Here is a 6,012-nt window from a genome sequence, read left to right on the forward strand (position 1 = left end):
CCTAGCTCACAGCAACCTCAAACTCAAGCGATCCTCCTGCCTCAGCCTCCGAGTAGCTGGGACTACAGGTGTACACCATCATGCCCGGCTAACTTTTTCCATTTTTAGTAGAGATGGGATCTCGCTCTTGTTCAGGCTGGTCTCAAACTCCTAACCTCAAGCGATCCTCCCGCCTCAGCCTCCCAGAGGCTGGGACTACAGGCATGAGCCACCACGCCTGGCCTGTTTTATTTTTAATATCTTTGTTGGGTAGATTTATACTACTGATCAGTTTCTTTAATGGTTGTAGTTCTTCAAATTTTCTCTTTATTAGTCAATGTTTGTCATTTATATATATAATTTCTTCTGAAAAGCTGCCTATTTTATGTAACTTAAAAAATTTCAGGCCAGGCGAGGTGGCTCACACCTGTAATCCTAGCACTCTGGGAGGCCAAGGCCAAAGGATGGCTCAAGGTCAGGAGTTCGAAACCAACCTGAGCAAGAGTGAGACCTCCCTCTACTAAAAATAGAAAGAAAGTAATTGGCCAACTAAAGATATATAGAAAAAATTAGCCAGGTGTGGTGGCGCATGCTGGTAGTCCCAGCTACTCGGGAGGCTGAGGCAGAAGGATCACTGAGCACAGGAGTTTGAGGTTGCAGTGAGCTAGGCTGATGCCACAGCACTGTTGCCACAGCACTGTAGCCCAGGCAACAGAGTGAGACTCTGTCTCAAAAAAGAAAAAAATTTCAATCTCACATTTATAAAAGGGAGTCCTGGTTAATCTGGTTTATGGGTGTGGGCCTTCAAAGTAATTTTGCTGCTTGCTTTTGCTTTTACCAAGTGCCCCAAGGCCATTACCAGTTTAGCACCACTTTTTATGTTAATTTCTTGGCTTGGGATTTTCTGAATCATGCCAGTCAAATAAACTAAAATCCCAAATCTACATGAAGGCAGGCTCATGATTAAAATTTTTCTATGAAAACTGTTTTTCCCCCATCCAGAGCTCAGGCCAAGACACGCAAGCTTCCTTGTAATCTCATTTTTGCTGGTGAGAGATTTTTCTTTTAGCCTATTCTTTCACTAAGGGAGTAGTCCTTTGGGCATCCTGGCTATATGTAGGGGCTTTCCAATTTCCAGCTGCTCGTGGATATAAGGACTCATCTCTTTTCAACTGGTACTTAAAAACTGAAGTCCATCATTTTCTGAGACAAGAAACCATCCCTTTGCAAGGATAGCTCTAGCATTAACCATGCTTACTTAGTTTTTAGTTCCCCCTTTGCTTTGGGCCTTGGACGATTGTCTTTACTCTCATGTGAACTTAGCTATGAATTCCAGAAAGTATCACTGTCCTGTTCTAACCAGATGGAAATAGAAGTCCCTTTTTCCTTAACACAATAACTTCATCAGAATAAGTCTTAGTTTTGATAAATCTGGATCATTTTCTTTTCTTGGAATATAGTGTGCCTAATAGCTCTGCAGTGTCAAACATTTATTTTAGATTATTTTATTCTAGTATTTTATGTTTTGTTCTCTTCTTCAGGAATAGCGGTTACATATCATTTGGATTTTTCTGTTTTGCACTATTTCTGTTTCTTTTTATTTATGTTATTTTTAGTTGTTATGCTCTTCCATTTAATTTTTATGACATTTTTAAACTTTTCAATTGTGTTCCTGATTTAGTTTCACACTGTATTTATTCTATTTTAAAATATGGCCTTCTACTCTGTAATGTTTTAATTTTTCCCTATTATTTATTTTCTGAAATCTGCTAATTCTTCATTTTTTGTTTTTTGTTTTCTTTTTTTTTTTGAGACAGAGTCTGGCTTTGTTGCCCAGGCTAGAGTGAGTGTTGTGGCGTCAGCCTAGCTCACAGCAACCTCAAACTCCTGGGCTCAAGCAATCCTCCTGCCTCAGCCTCCCAAGTAGCTGGGACTACAGGCATGCGCCACCATGCCCGGCTAATTTTTTCTATATATATTAGTTGGCCAATTAATTTCTTTCTCTTTATAGTAGAGACGGGGTCTCACTCTTGCTCAGGCTGTTTTCGAACTCCTGACCTGGAACAATCCTCCCTCCTCTGCCTCCCAGAGTGCTAGGATTGCAGGCGTGAACCACCGAGCCAGCCTAATTCTTCTTTCTTCACCTTTTTTTGCTATATAGTCTTTTCTTTGAAACATTGTATCTCTTTTTTTAAAAAACATACCATGTTATATGAGTTTTTCAGTCTTTTTTTTTATTATTTTTAGATAGTGGAGAAGCATTTGTCAGAATTCTTCCTGAGTTTCTTGAGGCATATCTTCTTTTGATAATTATACTTCATTTTTTGCTTATCTTTTCTTTCCTCCATTTCTCTCATTTTTAAAAGAGCATTATTGGCGGGGCTCAGTGGCTCACACCTGTAATCCTAGCACTCTGGTAAGGCTGAGTCGGGTAGATTGCTCAAGGTCAGGAGTTCAAAACCAGCCTGAGCAAGAGGGAGACCCCCGTCTCTACTATAAATAGAAATTAATTGGCCAACTAAATATATATATATATTTATTTATAATATATATAATTAATAGTATTTATATATTTTTATATATTATGTATATATATTATATATATATGGTATATAGGTATGTGCATGTGGGCATATACAGGTTAAGTATCTCTTATCTGAAATGCTTAAGACCAGAGGTGTTTTGGTTTTCGGAATTTTTTGGATTTTGAAATATTTGCATATTCCACATATATGACCCAAGTCTAAACATAGAATTCATTTGTTTCATGTACACCTTATAGACATAGCCTGAAGGTAATTTTTGACAATGTTTTTAATAATTTTGTATATAAAACAAAGTTTATATTAAGTACTTATGTATGGAATTTTCCAGTGTGGCATTGTGTTGGTGGTCAAAAAGTTTTGGATTTTGGAGCATTTTGGATTTCAGATTGTCGAATTAGGGATGCTCAATGTGTAATTAAAACTGTCTGATTATGACGATGATGCTTAAATAGAATTAATGTGTGAACTCAGAAAAAAAGAAACTACGTTTGGATAAGCTTGCATGGTTAAGTAGTCCTTAGGTCTTTGCAATCACATGCTGTTTTTCCCAAACAACATGTGCCATGCACCGGATAATGATGTTTAGGTCAATAATAGGCAGCATATACGCTGGTGGTCCCATGGGATCATAATATGGCATTTTTCTTATACCTTTTCTGTGTTTAGATACCTTAGACACACAAATACTATTGTGTTACAGTTGCCTACAGTATTCAGTACAGTAACATGCTGTACAGATTTATGGCCTAGGTGTGTAATAGGCTATACTATCTAGGTTTCTGTAAGTATACTCTATGATGTTTGCACAATGACAAAATTTCCTAATGATGCATTTCTCAGAACATATCCCATTTTTAAGTGATACATGACTGTAAATGAAAAGCTGCTTAATAAGAAAAGAGAAAAGGCGGTAGAATGGGAAGAAGAAAGCAAGGCAGTGACAGATTTATATTTAAGTACTGATAAGCAAGGCGTTTTTTCAGCATTCATATATATATATATATATATATATATATATATATATATAATTAGCCGGGCATGGTGGTGCATGCCTGTAGTCCCAGCTACTTGGGAGGATGAGGCAGGAGGATCACTCGAGCCCAGGAGTTTACAGTTGCTGTGAGCTAAGCTGATGCCATGGCACTCTAGTCTGGGCAACAAAAGTGAGACTCTGTCTCAAATAAATAAATAAATAAATAAATAAAAGAGCATTATTTACGTTTTGAGACAGGTTCTTACTCTGTTGCCCTAATTGGTGAGATCATATTAGCTCACTGCAACCTTGAACTCCTGGGCTCAAGTGATCTTCCCACCTCAGCTCTGGAGTAGCTGGGACTACACCCACCACACCCAGCTGATTTTTTAAATTTAAATTTTTATTATTTTTAGTTTTTATTTTTAGAGACAGGGGCTCGCTCTGTTGCCCATGCTGGGTGCAGTTGCACATTCATAGTTCATTGCAGCCTTGAACTTCTGGGCTCAAATGATCCTCCTGCCTCAGCCTTCCAAGTAGCTAGGACTACAGGCAGGCAGCACCATGCCTGGCTAACTCTTCTTTTTATTTTTAGTAGAGATGGGCTCTTTGTATGTTGCCCAGGCTAGTCTCAAACTCCTGCCTTAAGCGATCCTCCTGCCTCACTCTTCCAAAGTGCTGGGATCACAGTCATGAGCCACCGTGCCTGCCTGGTAAAAGAGCATTTAAAAGCAAAGTTCCCAGGCCGGGCGCAGTGGCTCACGCCTGTAATCCTAGCACTTTGGGAGGCCGAGGCGGGCGGATTGCTCAAGGTCAGGAGTTCGAAACCAGCCTGAGAGAGACCCCGTCTCTACCAAAAATAGAAAGAAATTAATTGACCAACTAAAAATATATATACAAAAAAAAATTGGCCGGGCATGGTGACGCATGCCTGTAGTCCCAGCTACTCAGGAGGCTGAGGCAGGAGGATCGCTTGAGCCCAGGAGATTGAGGTTGCTGTGAGCGAGGCTGACGCCATGGCACTCACTCTAGCCTGGGCAACAAAGTGAGACTCTGTTCTCAAAAAAAAAAAGCAAAGTTCCCAAGTTAATTCCCTTCTGATTATTATTTACTTTGGATGGAGCTAGTTATCTCTTGAAGAATAGTGTGGTGTAGAATGGGCTGGGAGTGTTGTGGGCTTGGGTGGTACTTGGGGGTAGGAGGTAGGGAACACATCTCTTCTCAAATTTGGCATTTGGCAGACAGGGCTACACCACAGCAAAACCTGGTGGGATGTGGTCCGACATTCTCTGTCTTCTCTACATTCCATGTCCCAAGGCAATAGGAATGTCATGCCAGCATGGCTTTTTCTTAAGCTACCTTTACTGCTGCTCTGGGATATCAAACTACTAAAAGATCTCCACAGGGACACCTTCTCCCTCTCCCTCAGCCTGTTTTCTTTTTTCTTTTCTTTCTTTCTTTTTTTTTTTTTTTTCTTTTGAGACAGAATCTCACTCTGTTGCCCAGGCTAGAGTGAGTGCCATGGCGTCAGCCTAGCTCACAGCAACCTCAAACTCACAGCCTAGCTCACAGCAACCTCAAACTCCCGGGCTCAAGCAATCCTGCTGCCTCAGCCTCCCGAGTAGCTGGGACTACAGGCATGTGCCACCATGCCTGGCTAATTTTTTTGTCTATATATAGAGACGGGGTCTGTCTCTTGCTCAGGCTGGTTTCGAACTTCTGACCTTGAGCTATCCTCCCACCTCTGTCTTCCAGAGTGCTAGGATTACAGGCGTGAGCCACCTTGCCTGGCCACCCCTCAGCCTGTTTTCAACCTCAAATATTATTGCTTCAATCAAAGGGACATTGGATATCCCTTTCAGGGGGGGGTTCTACTCGAGGGTTTGGGTAGCATGTTTCTGCTCTCATTTAACGTTCTTGCTTAGATCTGCCAAACATAAATGTTATGTTTGGCAGACATTTATGTTTGGCAGATGCCCTTCATGATTTGTAGCTTGGATTTGTAGCATGATTTGTAGTTGTATCAGTTTCATTAAATGTGATCTTTTATCCCCTCTGCATTTTGTTCTGTTTATGAGGTTCCAAATGAGGTTCCAAAATGGAGAAAAAACAACCCCTCTATTTTGCCATATTTTTGGAGGAGTTCCCCAGAGTCATCTTCAAGACCTAAATCAGATTGTGTTATTCCATCACTTGAAATCCTCCAATGGCCTCCTGTTGGGGTTAGAATAAAACCCGAACTCCTCACACTGATCTGAAAAGCTCTGCATGATTTGACCTTGCTGACTTCTATAATTCCAATTCCATCTTATGCTGTTCTCTCCCTCATCACCCACTCTAGCCTTCTCTTACTTCCTTTGTACCCCAAACTCTTTCCCATCCCAGGGGCCACTGCCTGGAAGGCCCATGTACATATCTCCCCCCACCCCTCCATAACTCCTCACCCTCCAGGCCTCGGATGAAAGTCCTGGAGGACTTTCCTGACCATCACACCCAGCTGGGCACCCACCACCC

Source organism: Microcebus murinus, chromosome 2 (assembly GCF_040939455.1).
Source record: "Microcebus murinus isolate Inina chromosome 2, M.murinus_Inina_mat1.0, whole genome shotgun sequence".
Classification (NCBI taxonomy): Eukaryota; Metazoa; Chordata; class Mammalia; order Primates; family Cheirogaleidae; genus Microcebus; species Microcebus murinus.